The 15547-nt window shown below is 38.3% G+C and overlaps 1 protein-coding gene across 15 annotated transcripts in view; it reads left to right on the top strand.

The window, feature by feature from the left end:
* The first annotated feature begins 10150 nt into the window (after positions 1–10150).
* Positions 10151–15547, top strand: part of Tex16 (testis expressed gene 16) — a 376428-nt gene continuing 371031 nt past the window's right edge. For 3 of the 15 annotated variants that reach the window (XM_063279702.1, XM_063279705.1, XM_063279706.1), the window contains exons 1-2: positions 13540–13692; positions 15358–15436. The gene's annotated coding sequence lies outside the window, so the exon portion shown is untranslated. Of the gene's footprint in view, positions 10283–13539; positions 13693–13752; positions 14074–15357; positions 15437–15547 lie in introns of those variants that run through there. The other 12 variants (NM_001417287.1, NM_001417288.1, NM_001417289.1 and 9 more) reach the window with 7 other exon arrangements.

Raw genomic sequence — 15547 nt, forward strand, 5'->3', positions numbered from 1 at the left:
CAGTGATTTATACTGTAGACATAATGAAAAATATATGTAATAACCATTTTATGTATGTTTTACTAGACTTTGGAGCTAAGCTTTCTCTCAAAATTCTATTTGAACTTTCCCTGTAGGAAATAATATTTTAGAATTCTAAAATTTGCATAAGACAATATATCTGACTGTCATACCAGAAACAAAAAATATAGATTTGACTCAGTAGTAAATTGAAACTCACGAGTAACTTAAAGTCTTTGATTGGATGAAGAGAGGGAGAGAAAATTAGCAATACATTCTCATTGTATAGGTACTTCACATTTTCATCACACGTTTATTACTGTCAATTAGAGAAACGAAATGAGGTATTTATCATTACAATTAAAAATAGCCTTGGGAGCCTAAAAGGATGACTCAAAATGAGGTATTTACCATTACAGTTAAAAATAGCCTTTGGAGGCTAAAAAGATGACTCAGTAGTTAAGAGTGAGTCTGCTCTCCTAGAGAACACAGGTTTGAATCCCAAAATCCACATAGTGGCTAGAAGTTCAGACTCAGGGAAATTTGTGGAATCTGAATGCATGAGGTGCATAGACATGGATCCAGGCAAGCACCCACATATATAGAATAAAAGCAAATGCAATGTCAACAACAACCTTTAATACCTTGGATTGCGAGAATTCCATTCTTCATATCAGCTGTGTCCCTGTCAAGGACTCAGGTGAGATACTTAAAAAAAAACATTATATGGTCCAAGATCAGTCATGATTAAACAAATGTTATAACTTCTCATTTCCTACACTCATTTCTTCCTTTTCATGTGCTTAGAAAACTCAAATGGTTTTGTAATTTTATATACTCTTATTTCAACACAGAAGCCAGTGACACTGTTAAGTGCCTAGGTAGACGCATTTTTCCTACTAAGTACTACCATTTTTTAAAAGTTAAAGGATTGTGAAAACCATAGACAAGGTTGTCAATGTAAAAACTAGAGCATGAAAAGCAATTTGATCTTATACTCTCTTCTCTAATGAGACTTCTTAAGGTCTTCTGCACAGGAGAGAAGATGAGGCTTTTTAAATGTTCCCATTCAATTGCCTCTTTGCACACAAAAACAAGGAAAGCATTCGAGGTATTACACTTGATGTGCCTTTTGGAATGAAAGGCAGATTTCTCTTACAACTTTCTGAAGTTGTTAAGAAAGAATTACTACCTACTTTAAATGTACTAATTTTAAAGAAAAAGTATTACCTTACATTTAAGCTACAGAGCACATATATATGTATATGTATATGTATATATATGTGTGTGTGTGTATATATATATATATATATATATATATATATATATATATATAAATTGATCTACAAATAGCACTTTGAGTTGCTGTTGACTCTGTTTTGCAAATGAAACAATTGAGGTCCAGAAATATTTGATAGTGTGTTCAAGGTAATTAAGCAAGTTGCAGAAATAAGACTGTTTGATTTTTGAGTAAAGAGAAAACCTGAGAAACTCAGATGGGAGAAATAACTTATATCATCTGAGACTTGAGATTTAATTTGGTCATGCCAGAGGTAAGTGGTTATGAGACTCCTGGTGTTCTTGCCAATGTAATGCGGGAGTTTTCAATGAAGTCTAATTCAGCACAGTTAAATATTCAGTTACAATACACCTAGGGAAAATGATGGTAAAATTAAGTATATTAAATACACCCATTCAGAATCAATGAATGTTAATACATTTTTGAAATATCTCATTTGAAGGAGGCAAATCATAACTTTGCATAAGCAAGAAAAAGATGATGTAGCATTTGTTTTTAAAATGTAAATATAAATTTATTATTGTTTTCCCCAGATATATTAAGATATAGTCAAAAAGTTTAAATATGTATATCATATATATATGTACATATTTCTTTATCCATCCATTCATCTGTTGCTGGAAACCTCAGTTGATGTCATACTTTCACTATTAAAAATACTGCTACAATGCATATGCTATCCTTTGGATATATATCCTTAAGACAGACTTTTGACTGATTCAGGTGTTCAGGTTTTGAGGAATTTCACGCAGTTTCCTATAATAGTCATACTAATATTGCTACAAACAGTACACAAGGAGTTCTTCTTGAAGACACCTCTTCCAACACATTTGTTTCTTTATATGATTATAACAGCTGTGAGTTAAATTGTGTTTTAATTTCTATTTCCCTAATTCTTTTTGATACTGAGATATTTTTCCCATATCCATAAGTCATTTGTATGCTATTCTTTCATAACTCTTTATGCAGGTCCATTCTTCAGATTTTGAGCAGATTATTATTCTGTTTTTAAATTGGTTGCTTGATTTCTTTATATATTTTGGATATTAGTTCCCCAGAAAATATTTGGTTTGCAAATATATTTTCCTATGACTGACTTTATCTTTTGTTCTCTTTTGCTGTTTCTGGTGTTTGGCATTGCTCTACGGAAGCATTTTATTTGCACACAATCACGTTTGTGTATTGATTCCTTTGTTATTTGTGCTTGTTTTTTTGGGGGGGGTGCTTTTAAACTCATATCCTAAAAAAGTAACCCAAAACTTTGTGTAATCCAGAATCTAGCTCCCTATTGACTGATGTCAGTTGAGCTGGTAAATACCCAGAAAAACTGTCAGTTCCTAAGGAAGTAGATTTCCCAGTGGGGATTTCTGCATCTCATCTGTATAGTTGTTCTGTGCATGTTTCCCACATAGTTCCCATTGTATTTATCTGTTCTACTTGTCACCTTTCAATAAAGTATATCAAATGTTGATTAAAAAAAGTAACTTACAAAACCAATATTAAGAAGATTTTTCCTTATGTGTTTTTGTAGTCATTTTATAGTTTCACATCTTACGTTTAAATCTTAGTATATTTTGCTTGATTTTGGATATGGTGTGTAATAATTTTTATGCAGTCAGAATTATCAACATTATTTATTGAAGAAATTGTCCTTTTCCCATTGTATGTTCTTCAGAACATTGTTTAAGATCAACTGCTCAAAATTTTAGGAGCCTTTCACCTAAACTTTGTATTCTCTTGTGTGGTTGATATATCTGATTTTATCCTTGCTTCATGGTGCTGTGATTGCTAAAGCATTGTAGTACAATTTTATTGATTTTCTTTTGACAGGACCTTACAATGTAGTCTAAGAAAGTTACTTAAGCAGCTGGACCTGGCCTTGAACTCATAGCAATAATCCTGCCTCAGCTTCCTGTAGTGATTAATCATTATACCTATCTGTAGTATAATTTTAAATCATGTAGCTTGATATTCCAGCTTTCTTCTGAAATCACATTCTTGGTCAGAAATAATTTGGCTTTTACCATAGGCAAAAGTGTTGTTATTACATTTCAAAAAGAATCCACTGTCCTTGAGAATACACATTCACAGGTTTTGACATTATTACAAATATTAAGTTATTTCTTTCAAGAACAAGAACTATTGACATTGCATTTGGTTTTCTCTTATTTGTAACTACTTTTCTGTGGTGAGAACACTATCTTCTCATGACATTAAATCATTAAAAGCTTTTGGGATTTTCTTAATAAATAGAAGGCAGAGAATTTACAGGATTTAAAATAGAGAAATGAGAGTAAACTATATGTATAACATTGATGGTATTTTTAGTACTTGCTATTTTGGCATTAGCGTCTGAATGTTTAATTTATTTTGCAGCATGCCCTTTGATGAGAATACTATTTAGCTTGTTTGATAGTAAAAAGATTTACTCAGGAAAGAAGCCAACATAAATATTAAGCTTTCTTTGAAGGAATTGCACTGAGATTTTAAAAGAGCAAAAAAAATCATTGTTGGTATAGTACTGCCCCTCTGGTCAAATTATGAAGTAGGACATGCTTGTCTTAAGCTCAACTTCCTATTTTGTTTCTCAAATAGCATTGAGGCACTCTATCTTCCTGATATCTCTTCCCTTTAACTACTTATCACCGTGAAACGTAAATGATCTCTGCCTCAGTATCTTGCCTAGAGAACTGATGAACCACCAATGGATTGTTGATAGCTACAGAAGAGGTTCAATCTTTAATTCTCTAGTACTTTCAGATTTAAGCATTACACCATAGGAGGGAGTACAATATGTCACCTATTGTGAAATGCTTCTAGCTACTACAGAATTTGAGGGCTGGTGTACGTGTTTTTATCACTCTCAAAAGTATTGTGTATTAAAAACACTGTATAAAACATTTTGTATAGATGTGGTTGTTGCCTGCATATATACTGGAAATTTTAGTAGAAACATTAAAAGCTAAGAGGTTTAATGTGACAGAGGAAGAGGGAGATGTAGTTCAAATCAATGATATTGATTTCAAAATATGAGACGTTCTACACTTAGGTTTGTAGTAATGAGTTCTAGAATTAGTGGAATGTAGAACTCTGCATAATGGTTCTCACAGGGATAATTTACATTTTTCCATTGTTTACTAGTAAATATATAGTAAGTGATGTACTAAGATTCCAAATCAATTCTTGTGGAAGAGATGAACAATCCAACTGTAGTACGTTAGAATTTCCATGAAAAGTTTGATCCACTCTTTCTTCTTTTTTCCATCCTTTTCATTCCATGGAACTCAATTTTATTTGTCCACATGCTGCTTCTTCCACCTCCCTCTATGTATCTGCCTTTTTGGTTATCCCATCTATTTATTTTACACCTTGAAACTTTTCTTCTCTTACGAATAAATACTTACCTAGCTTTCTGTGTGCAAGAAATCTGGAAGGAGATGGCTTTGCTTCAATTTATGAATCACTTTTACTTATTTATATAAACTTTGTATTCAAGCCCATGCATTTCATTTTGACATTACTATGGAGGTTATAAAGATTTATTCTCATATGTACAACAATGTCAAGCAACCAGAGCTTCCAGGGACTAAGCCACTACCTAAAGACTATACATGGACTGACCCTGGACTCTGACCCCATAGGTAGCAATGAATATCCTAGTAAGAGCACCAGTGGAAGGGGAAGCCCTGGGCCCTGCTAAGACTGAACCCCCAGTGAACTAGACTGTGGGGGGGAGGGCGGCAATGGGGGGAGGGTTGGGAGGGGAACACCCATAAGGAAGGGGAGGGGGGAGGGGGATGTTTGCCCGGATACCGGGAAAGGGAATAACACTCGAAATGTATATAAGAAATACTCAAGTTAATAAAAAAAAAAGAGAGATAAAAAAAACCACACCAAAAAAAAAAAGATTTATTCTCAGTTCCTGTTCTGATAATTGAGCCCTCCCCCCCACTCGTGTGTGTGTGTGTGTGTGTGTGTGTGTGTGTGTACTCCAACTAGTTTGAACATGTGTTAAATGAGTCAATTTAAATAATAAAAGCTAAGATAATTTTAATTTTATGTATGTGTTCTAACTTCATTAAGATAATAACACAAAATTTTAGAATAAATATGTTGGATTAAAGTCATTTAATGAACTTTCGAATGGGATGTAATGGCATACATCTATCATGTCAGCACTTAGGTAGCCAAGGTTCTGTACTTCCAGGATACCCTGGATTACAATAGTAAAACCTTCTCACATGAAAGGGGAAAAGTTTCACAGCCATATTTTCCCCTTCTTTTAAAAGATATTTATTTATTCAGATTACTTCCCAACATTAGTGCCTCCCTCTCCTCCCAGTACCCTCTCACAATATCCTCCCTCCATTCTTCCTTCCCCTTCTCCATATCACCTCCCTATCCTCCATTAACACCCAGCCCATTGCCTCCCATCCACCACAGCAAATAAGTCACTGCTGGACTATGCACATCCTCTTCCACTGAGGCCAGAAAAGGCAGATCAGTTAGGGAAACAGGACCCACAGCCAGATAGGAAACAGATTTAAGGACAGCCCCTACTCTAGTTTTTGGGGAACCTGCATGAAGATCTAACTGCACATCTGCTACAAATGTGCAGGGCCAGGGTTGGGGTGGGGCTGTGGGTAGATCCAGTTCATGATTGCTCTTCAGTTGGTGGTTCAGACTCTGGGAACCCCCCAGGGGCCCAGGTTAGTAGACTCTTTTGTCTTCCTATGGAGTCACAGTCCACTTCCTGTCCCTCAATACTTGCCCTACCTCTTCCACAAGACTCTTGAACTCCACCTAATGTATGGTTGTCAATGTCTGTATCTGTTTCCATCAGCTATTGGGTGGAGCCACTCAGAGGACACCCATGCTAGGATCCTGTCTGCAAGCAAAACAGAGTATGATTAATAGTGTTGGGGATTGGTTCTTGCCCAGGATGGATCTAAATTTGGGCAAGTCATTGGTTGGCCATTCCTTCCACCTTTGCTCTATCTTTGTCCCTGCATATCTTGTAGGCAGGACACATTTCGGGTTGAAGGTTTTGTGGGTGGGTTGCTGTGTTTATCCCTTTACCAGGAGTCCTACCTGGCTGTAGAAAGTAGCCACTTCAGGATCCATATCAGCCACTGCTAGTAGTCTCAGTTAGAGTCACCCCCATAGATACCCTGTAGTCTTTCCCCTTCCTCCTCAGGTTTCTGGCATGTCCTAGAGATTGCCTATCCCCAACTGCAGATTTCTTTCTACCATGCTCTCCCCATACCTGATCACTCCCTTGCCTCACTCCTCTTCCTATCCCCTGTCCCACCCAGTTTCCTCCCTCCTTCTACCTTTTATTTTGTTCCCTTTCTGAGAAAGATTCAACTATCCTCCCTAGGGCCCTCTTTGTTATTTGGCTTCCTGGGAGCCTGTGGATTATAAATTAGTTACCTTGTACTTTATGGCTAACATCCACTCAGAAGTTAGTACATACAATGCATGTTTTTTTGTGTCTGGGTTACCTCAGTCAGGATGCTATTTTCTAGTTCCATCCATTTGCCTGCAAAATTTGTGAAGTCATTGCTTTTAATAGCCGAGTAGTATTCCATTGTGTAGATGTACCACATTTTCTTTATCCATTCTTCAATAGAGGGGCATCTAGGCTGTTTTCAGCCTCTGATTATTATGAATAAAGTTACTATGAACATAGTTGAGCAAGTGTCCTTGTGAGATATTGGAGCATCTTTTTTGGGTATAGGCCCAGGAGTGGTATAGCTGGGTCTTGAGGTATAACTATTCCAAATTTTCTGAGAAGCTGGCAAGTTGATTTCCAGAGTGGTTGTATAAGTTTGCACTACCACTTGCAATGGAGGAGTGTTCATCTTTCTCCGCAACCTCCCCAGCATGTGCTGTCACCTCAGTTTTTGATCTTAGCCATTCCTATGGCTATAAGGTGGAATATCAGAGTCATTTTGATTTCCATTTCCTTGATGACTGAAAAAAAATAATAGTTCTTTAAATGTTTCTTGGTTATTAGAGATTCCTCTGTTGAGAATTCTCTGTTTAGCTCTGTACCCCAATTTTAAATAGGGTCATTTGAGTTTTACATTTTTGTTTCGTAATCAGTGTTCATTGGATATGAATTTGCTTTCCTGGCTAGTTCATCATCATCATCATCACCACCATCATCATCATCATCACCACCACCCCCCCCACATCCCCTTCCTCTGCCTCCTCAACATCATCATCAACAAAAGCATCAATAACATTACTTTGCTTGTCTATAAAATTAGTTGATGCCTTCAAGGGTTACTAATACTGTAGGACTGTCAGTTTTCACACCGAGTGGCCCTTTTTAATAATGCATACATATTTACAGTTTCCTAGTTTTGTCAGGCATCCCTTCTTGCCACTCTCAAGGTTTACCTTAGCATCTTGATCCATAGAGTTGAAATAGAGCTAGTTCCTATTTTACAGGGCTTTTGTTTAATTTGTATTATCAAATATGTGAAAATGACTTAGAATACTGCCTGGTATGTTTATGTATTCAATACATATTTTAGGGTTGACTTTATATACATTTTATTATCTTTTCCCCAAAATATTTCAAAGTATTGATATTACCACAATTGATACTTAAATTTGGTCCTATTGCTGTGATTATCAGTCTCAGTATAGATACCTTATTTGACTCTACCAATCTTCACTCCATGTCAACGTGCCTAATGTTTTCAATCCCCTTTCCACTTGTTATATAAGATTCTTTTTTCCAATCAAGTCTTTATCTTTCATATATTTAGTAGTCTAAGTCTTTACTGTATCTGATGTCTCTTTGTCCACTGGTTATAGTCTACACTTACCTTAGTAGATCATTTCTTTCATTTGAATTGTCCTTCAGATCTATTAGTTACTTAGATTTTTAACCTTATTTTTGGCTTTCATAGCACTTTTCAATTCTCTCTCTCTCCCTTCCCCCCTACCCCCCTCTGCATTCCAGCAAGTGTGTGTGTGTGTGTGTGTGTGTGTGTGTGTGTGTGTGTTGATGAGTTTATGTGTACATATGTTGAAGCCAGAGGCTGATGTTGGGTGCCTTTCTCAACCAGTATACTTTTTAGAGACAGAATCTTTCACTGAACCCAGACCTCTCCAATTTGACTAGATTGGCTGGCCAGAAAGACCAAGGGGTCCTTGTATCTCTCCATACCCAATGCTAGAACCACAAATTCATATCCTATGACATGCTTTTGTTCATTAGTGCTGAGGATTGAACTCAGCTTCTCATGCTTGTCTGGCAAGCATTTTATGACTAAGCCATCTCTGTGGTCCTCATTTTCCAACTCTGTAAATGTAATTGTATGGCATGAACCTTGAATTTAGAAATATTCCAAGCCTATCTACGATATTTACAAGCTGTGCAACAATAGATGTGTCAACATATCTCAAATATTTTTTTCAGTGAGGAAATGGGAATAAAAATAACTACCTAATACAAGTGCTGTAAGAAGAGCAAAATGGATTTTCAAAGAGCATGGTACATTTAATGCTCTGCTTTTTGACCTTTTATGTAGAAATGATCAGTTTGGAAAAATTCATTGAGATTTACATTTATGAAATGTGCCAAAAAGTCTTTTGTTTTAAAAAATTGCTAAATAAATATTAACAAAGTTTCTGGTATGCAACAAATGTTCATTTTTTTATTAGTAGTTCTTGCAAACTGGATTCTATTTATATCACTATATTCATCAGTGATCTTTAATAAATATATTCCAGAATATATTTGCAGAATCAGCATTATCATTTTGAATGTTTTTTCTTTCACTGAATTTTTCAATATTTCTGGATTATCCCACTCAAATACTAATTGACGCAGCCAGGATTTTTTTTTTATTTAGCAGATTTTTATTTTATAAATTTCTGCGCACAATTGTTCGTGTGTCTGCATATATGTTTATGTGGATGTGTTTTTCATTCTTCCCTGTATTTGTAGGAAGACAACTTACCGAGAAATTAGCCAAAGGAACGAGTTTTTCTTAACTTTTTATTTTTAAGATAAAATGTCAATTTGTAATTTAGACTGGACAAGAACTCCTGCCTCTACCTCCCAAGTGCTGGGATTATAGATAATTATTGCCCAAATTGGCTTAAAGGAGGTTGTTTTGAAAGGTAATTTGAACTGAAAGCAATAGATGGTGAAAGATTTGGGGACTGCTATCACTGAGCAATAGTTTAATTCCAATAAGTAAATGATGTCAGGGCAGTGCCTAGAGGCATGTATATTTGTCAGAGAAATAGCACTAATAGGAATAGGGGAAACGAGAAATTTGTAAAGAGGTAGTTTTTTTTTTTGACAGAATTGTTTGCTGTCCAGATAGCTAAACCTTATGCCTGTGATATGCATACAATTTCCATTAATCTCTGAAGGAGAATAGTCTCTGAAGGAGATGAAATTAATTGCAATAAATTATGAAAACATTAACTCTCTAATATTCTTATTGGAGCGGTAATAGATAAAACACTAAGTGAGAGTGTATAAAAACGGTTCAAGTCTCAGTCTTTTTTCCTTATCATACAGCGCTGCATTGGGCAAATAATTTAATCTTCTTGAACATCAGCTTCCTCATCTTCTGATAGATATTAACAGTCTCTCCTCCCAATCATTTTCCAAACTTTGCTGTCAGGCTCAAATAAGATAATATACGTAGAGATACTCTGAAACTCTCATGGCACCACACAGATGCAGAGAATGATCTGTAAGGTACTTGTTACATATCCCCGCCCTCCCATGCAGCTGCCATGTGACTGGATGCTACTACACTACAGCACAGAACGTCAGAGACAGCAATGACCAGTAAACGGATGAAGGCTGTTGCTTAGGGGAGTAGATTTGATTTGGGAAGCATTTCTCAGAGTACAGACCTGGTGGCAAGCTGTGTCTGACTTGTGAGAGTCGGTGTTGTTTGAATTCTTTCCTGAATGTGACAACCTGCTGTTTATTTATAGGTGAGTCACTTTTTCATATAAATTTATAGTTGAATCATGTTAAGCAAATGTGTCTGTTCTGTAGCAATGAAGAAAATAGGAAAGAGAAAAAGTGGATTGTTTTTGTTGTTACTGCTTTTATTAGATATTTTAGAAAATAATTAAAATTGTATTATGTATATCTTCAGAAGCATACTTCTGAATTTCTACTATGCAAAACTGCATTTTGCTTAGGAAGAGTAAATTCCAGGGATGTTTGGGAAAATGACTTTAATTGATATTTCTTTGGCTTTATTGTAGAATAATTGACTAATAAAATAATAGATGTGGCTAAGGTGTGCAGTGTGATGTTTTGACTGACATTTACATTGTGACATGATTATCGTGATCGAGATTAGTAACTTCTGACACAGTTGTCTTTTCTCTTTTATAATGAGAACACTTAAGATCTGCCGCTGATGCTTTACTGATAATAAATATGAAGCAAGCAATACATTATTAACTATATTCACATGCTGAATGTGAGGCTAGCAGAGGCTTTTTTATGGAGTTGTTTCTGTTTATGCAAATCAGATGTCTATCTTGTCTGAGGTACTTGAACCTTACAAAGAAAGAGAAAGGGAATATGAATTAATTGTGATTACATAGTTAAATTGAATTCATGATTTCATTTATATCATAATAAGGAAGAGGAATGTGCTATAGCACTTTTATCTTGTGCTTCTATGTGGTAGAAGAGACTAGGGAGACTCATGTTCGTGTGCTTGGATTGCGCGTGTGTGTGTGTGTGTGTGTGTGTGTGTGTGTGTGTGACAGAGAGAGAGAGAAAGAGAGAGTCCACGTATGTGTGCTTTTATGAGATATCTTACGAGATATGTTTTATAACATATTCAGAATAGCTTGAGAAGGTGCAAATGTTTTAATAATATATGACTTGGTTGTTATTGGGGAAATTGTGTCAGAGATTCTGTGCAAATATTACCCTGGCAGTAATAGGACCACTATTACAACATAGTTTTTATTTTTTATCACAATGAGCTATTGAATTTTTATTAAGTTTTGGTTTGTAATTACTGTGAAGCTAACTTATATGATGGTGGTTTGTCCTCCTCAGAATTCATGTTTGCGTTCTGCAAATGGTATACCATTTGTTGGGAAAAACAAAACGGTGCATGTAAAACTCCTTTGAAATCTGTGACGCAATATTCATAAGCAGCAATACTATTATCCCCACATTGTTTACTCAAATCCCTTTAGTTAAAATTAAAGGATTTTAGGTTATTTTTTATATCTGCAATGTTTTGTTCTTAGTTTGTTTGCTTTTTTACATAAAAACCATATTATTTTCGGTGTGTGTGTGTGTGTGTGTGTGTGTGTGTGTGTGTGTGTGTGATATAGCATTTGAAAGGATAAACACAGTGGGGTAGGAGGTGTAATTAAACCTTGCCAGGTCTTAGTGATTGACATTACACAAAGCTATTGTTAAATTACACATATCTTAAGAGGGAGGTTGGCGATAATTATTAACAAATTAGCACACATTAGTTTATCAGATTAACTTGCAGGATGCCGAAACCTTGGTAATAAAAACAAACTAAGCAGTATGCCATAACTCTCAACAAAAAAATCGAAATAAAAATGCCCCTTTGATTAAATAGCAAAAAGTAAGATTTCAACAATTCAAATGTGCCAACCCTAATCTAGCCTCTATGATGTATGTATTCAAATACAGAAACCTAAGATAATTTCACTGCAAGCATCCCAAAGTTATGTCAGTAATAATAACAACAATTCACATGCGTACCGTCGACATACATAGAATGAGCAGGCAGGAGAGAAGCTACTTTGAGACATCTGATAAAGGTATCAAACATCTACCTCTGTAAAGATGGACACGAGCCAGCATGTAACTGGCTCTAATAATTTCATTTGGTCTGAAGTGATTCATGTATATTCATGCGTGTAAAATGCATTTTTTCTGCGTTGCATCTCTTCTGCCCACTCATCACCATTTGCTTTCCCTCGTTCATCATTAGTGTTTGAATGTCCCCCTCCCTGCCCAATCTTTGTACCTAGATCCTGAAAGACAAGCCTATTCGTGACTTTACAAAATTCTCACCTCTTTTGAGTGCTTTAAAAATATGGTATGTGTGATGTATTTATGGAAGTACTACAATGGGGTATAGATGATCAGCCCTTATTCCCCCTACCCCCACATGTAATTTGAAACAATTGTTTCTATATGTGGGCCTCAGTTTCCCCACCTGTACAATGAAAGAAATGAATCCCATTCTTTTCCAGATTAATTTCAGCTATGTTCAGAATTCATTAATTCTCTTCATTGGACCAGACGGCCCTTGGGGGGGGGGGCAAGAAATCCCTGGGGAACCGCTTTTTTTTCCCAGTGAATGTGGGTATTAATAGAAAGCTTGTCACTTTTAGATGTTTCCTTTCATAAAGGATTAAAAAAAATGTGCATTACCCACTATTACACGTCTGTCGCCCACAGCTTCGATAACACTTGATGCAGGAAAAAGGGATTTTCAGATACGACATCGAGGGCTGTAAGACCATACATAAGAGTATAATTTCAGCTTTGTGTGAAATGGAGGCCACAGATTCAGATTCACAGCGTCCAGGGGTCAAGGGATGTGAGTTTTGTTTGCTTGCTTGCTTTTGTTTTTGTGACCACCTATACTCCTAGGAAACACAATGATTTATCTCGCAGTGTGAAAACAGGGCACTTCCGTGGGTCTCTTGTAAACCCACAGCACCTCTGTCCAGCGCACGTACCACGGGGGAACTACTTGAACTAATCCGAAGCATCCGCGGAACATTGGGTAACTACAAAAGACCTTAGTTCTAGCCTTTTCCGACTCCTCCGCCCTCACCCTGAAGTCAGGACCTTGATTTTATGGTCTGTAAAGATTAGGAAGAGGAGAAGTAGGTTTCCCACAGCCTTTAGGAAGGGGCAAGTCCTCCCTTTGACTCGGGTCCCACGGAACGTTCCCTTTTATTCGAGTATCTGGGGCCACCTGTTGCTTTCGACTTAAGTTTTCTTCCTCCGCTGGCTTCACGCTCCCTCGGCAAGTGCCGTGGGCGTGTGTTTATTGTCGTGAGATTCCCTCAGGCGCTCTGTCAGCTTTTCCGACAGTTCGGGAGGGACGGCAAACTTTGAAGGCAGGCTCCTCCGCGCCTGCAGGGGGCAAGGGTCAAGCCGGGGGCCGGAGCCTCCGCGCTGCGCACGCCCCCGCGCCCCTCCGCGGAGCAGCCGCTACGTCACGTCGACGGCAAGCGGAGGTTTCCCCAGCACGCGCCGGCAGTTGACTGTGAGCACGGCCAGGGGCGCGACGCGGCGGAGACTCCGTGGCCGGCTCCGGCCGCTGAGGGGGCAAGGCGGCCCCTTGGCGAAGGCTGCGCTAGGGGAAGAGGCGAGTAACAGAGGGGCCCCGCTGGGGTCCGCCGAGGGGCTGGGGCGGCGGCGGGGCTGCAGTTCGCCCTCTGAGGAAAAGCCACCTCGCGGGCTGGCCGGAGCGCGCGTGTTCCGTGAGGGGAGAGGCGCGCGGGAGCTGGCGCGAGGCGCTGTGTGGGCGGAGGGAGGCAGCGAGCGCCCGCAGGCCGCTGGGGGGCCCCCCGGGGTGGCCTCCTGACAGGGACACTGCCTTGACGTCGTCGCCCCGCTTCGCGCTTCCAGCGGGCGTGAAGAGGGCGAGGCAGAGAGCCAAGGCGGAACTTCGGCTGAGGACTGGAGCTGCGAAAGAGTCTTGAGGGGAAGAAGGCGAGGGCGGGAAAAGGGAGCGCAGCGGCGCCAGGTTGGTCCTCTGACTCTTTGGGCCCCCGCGGCTGGGAGTTTGACTGGCTGTCTCTGAGGTGAAAAGCCCAGATTTCTCTCCGTGGTTAGGCTCTGGGCACAGTGGGGAGGTAAAGGCAGGAAAGGGGGCGTGGGTTCTGGGATTGCGGACTTCAGCTCAGCTTTAGGAAAAATTCCCACAAAATTTCTCTGTTGGCAAGCCTCGGGGTGTCATGCTGGCCATTCCAACCTTAGGATGTTGGCCTGCTCGCCCCCCACACCCCGCTCGCCCCCTGCGTGCTTCCGCTGCGACCTGGATGGCTTTTGATTAGATAGCAGTCCAATGGCCCTTTAAATGTCTAAATCCCCAGAGCCCATGATTCACCTTTTATGATCCTTGTCAGCATTATTTATATAATTCTCTTACAGAAATAACCGTGGTCAGTTCAGCTGCTGTTGTAGAATTTGGTTTGCTTTAAATTTTAATGCCTTAATGTCTTGGATGTGGTAATAGGACATCTATTGTGTATTTAAACTACATAGGGCTTAATTAGAATGCTAATAATTAGGGGCCCTCCAGTTTCCAGCGTAACATCCTACATAGGCTGTAGACCCAAGCCCTTCAGCATAAAGCAAGGTTAATTAGCTCTTTTCAAAGCTAGACAGCATTCATAAGAATAGACTCTAGGGTCTTAAGAAGACATTTTCCACTATTTTAGACCATAAATATTTTACTTCTAAAAATTATTTTTACCAGTTTTTGTTTTCTTTCTTTTATTTTCATTCTTAAGAGCTGAGATAAAAACCCTGGATGAATGTTTTGTATAAACAGACATATGGATTTGCAGCAGTCTGAGAAAACAGGCCACAGTCCTCTTATCTACAGTTAAAAGAAAAAGCAGTGGGTGCCAGAAAGGCAAAAATCAAATCATTTGAGTAGATTAGAGAAAAGAATGGAGAAAATTATCCTCATTGCATACTGAAGACCCATTTCTTTGAAATTAAAGGCCTTTGATGATGCTATGAAAACACAGCAGTACTACATGTTTTAAACTAGTGAATTTCCTCATGCTGGGCATATATCGAGCACACATCACTTGCTTATTGAGTGTACGTATGTACTTGAATGACATGAAATATTTTCCGTCTTCTTGGAACAAACTTTCTGTTGAATGTCAGCAGTTTATACGTGTCATATTGCTTTAATTTTTTCTCTTCATAGTAACTGAAGAAAGCCTTCACAGTTCACCGCAGTGCTTACCTAAATCTCCTTTATTTTATCTCCCACCCTCCCTGTTCTATATAGTTTCTGCTATTCTCACATTTCCTGCTGGTGGATGCCTTGCTGCTTTCATCCGTTTTTTAAGACAGCTGACGATCTGACAGTAAGTATCACGTTTTTTTTTTTTTTTTCAGATATGTTTCATTAGTAGCTTTGGCAATTAACAAAAAAATTTAACCTTCTGTTGCCAATGTAATAATTATTAGTTTTCAAT

Source organism: Rattus norvegicus, chromosome X (assembly GCF_036323735.1).
Source record: "Rattus norvegicus strain BN/NHsdMcwi chromosome X, GRCr8, whole genome shotgun sequence".
In the NCBI taxonomy this organism is placed as follows: domain Eukaryota; kingdom Metazoa; phylum Chordata; class Mammalia; order Rodentia; family Muridae; genus Rattus; species Rattus norvegicus.